The 1,583-nt window shown below is 41.3% G+C and overlaps 1 non-coding gene across 1 annotated transcript; it reads right to left on the bottom strand.

Annotated features, from left to right (window-relative positions):
- Positions 1–583: 583 nt before the first annotated feature.
- LOC150021349 (U1 spliceosomal RNA) lies at positions 584–747 on the bottom strand. Its single transcript, XR_016513468.1, has one exon. It is a non-coding gene; the product is annotated as a U1 spliceosomal RNA (small nuclear RNA).
- Positions 748–1,583: the final 836 nt, after the last annotated feature.

Below are 1,583 nucleotides of genomic sequence, written 5' to 3'. Positions count from 1 at the left end.
ATACCTCTTCAGGGGAAAGGCTAAGGGAGTAAACCCCTACAGAAAATCCGGAGCCGGAGTCCCTAAGGCGGTTTGACGTTGCAGTCAACACCGGCAACTCCTGCGGCGCACCTGAAGCCAAGCTGTATTGACTCCGTCTTTCCCTTGGATCCTTCAGCTGCGAAGAGAGGGGGGGTCTGCTGCATGGGCAACAGAAGACCCTCCATATCACCCTGCCCAGGCTCTGTAGCTTCAGCTTCACTGGAGAGGACACTCCAGCGTCATCGCAAGATGTCGATTCAACACGGGAGGAGACAGATACCGTGTCACTCCCGAGTCGGACTGCACAGCCATTCTCGGCGGTGCAGATAGACTTTTAAGAAGCTACAACATCGTCTCTCGAGATGGACAGCTGCCGACGATAAAGAATTTCCATACAACTAACCTCATCTCCCCTAATTCCCTCTTCTTTGTCACAATTTCTTATAAATTACCAATTCTGGATAAACCCAACCATTTTATTCTCCATATGTGCATAGCAGAGACATGTAAAAATGTGTAATTTAATTTATATATATATATATATATATATATTTTTTTTTTACAGGGGAGAATGCAAACGCAGCCCCCCACTACCACAAATTATGCAGTTGAGTTTCCCACATTTGGGGAAATCTCAGGGGTCAACACATCTGGATTGCAATGGATAAGCTTTGCCCTTGGAGAACCACCTTCATGATCATGGTATCTCCCCTGCCAGGTAAGTATAATTAATATTTTTGATCACCTTCTATTGTCAGACAACTTTCAAGGCTTTCAGAAGTGAAAAAAACAAAAGAAGCAAAGTCCCTACTTTTATTTTAATGAGAGGCCCACATTATGAGATAAATTAGGAAAAGTTGTTGTAATTAAATAATGTAAGTGCTAATGAAAAAATAAAACAAGAAAAAAGAATGGGGTTTGATAGTGTGTTCAAAGAAGACTTCATAAGCTGGCAATTTTTGAGTTAGATCTGAAGGAAGATCTGAGGGAAGTGAGGATATGAGCCATACAGGTAGGAAGAGCATGTAGCAGAAGTAACAGCAAGTACAAAATCCTGAGGCAAGAACAGGCCTGGCATCTTTTCAAGTTGCAAGGAGGCCACTGTATTTACACAAGGGATCAAGAGAGATTATTATACATGATTCAAGTCAAGGTGGTTAATAAGATACAAAAGCTTTAGAAGTCATTTAAGAACACACACACATGACAAAATGTAATTGATTGTGGGGGTTGGCAGGTCTAAACTCTGTAGGGCAAACCAACACATTGGAAACTTAGGCAGAAGTTGTTCTACAGATGGGCCAAAAATGACTCCTGTGTATTGGCTCTTAAGTTGTTTAATTCTTCAAAGAAGGGTAGGAATGTTAGCCTTGGAACTTCAAAAGGCCATTCCACTATTCCATCAAAGCACCTACTACAAGATGATGGGCAAGATGGTAAGATCAGTGAATCCCATGAGCATAGACCCATTGCCATACTTCAAAAACTTCATTTGGTTAAAAAAGGATCTTATACTTTGATATTTGCTCCATGTGGTGTTAAAACAGTTTCTTTTATATGGT

This window comes from Furipterus horrens, unplaced genomic scaffold, assembly GCF_987537825.1.
Source record: "Furipterus horrens unplaced genomic scaffold, mFurHor1.1.pri manual_scaffold_1, whole genome shotgun sequence".
Taxonomy (NCBI): Eukaryota; Metazoa; Chordata; class Mammalia; order Chiroptera; family Furipteridae; genus Furipterus; species Furipterus horrens.
The sequence above is the reverse complement of the archived record's forward strand: the minus strand, read 5'-3'. Positions and strand labels throughout refer to the sequence as shown.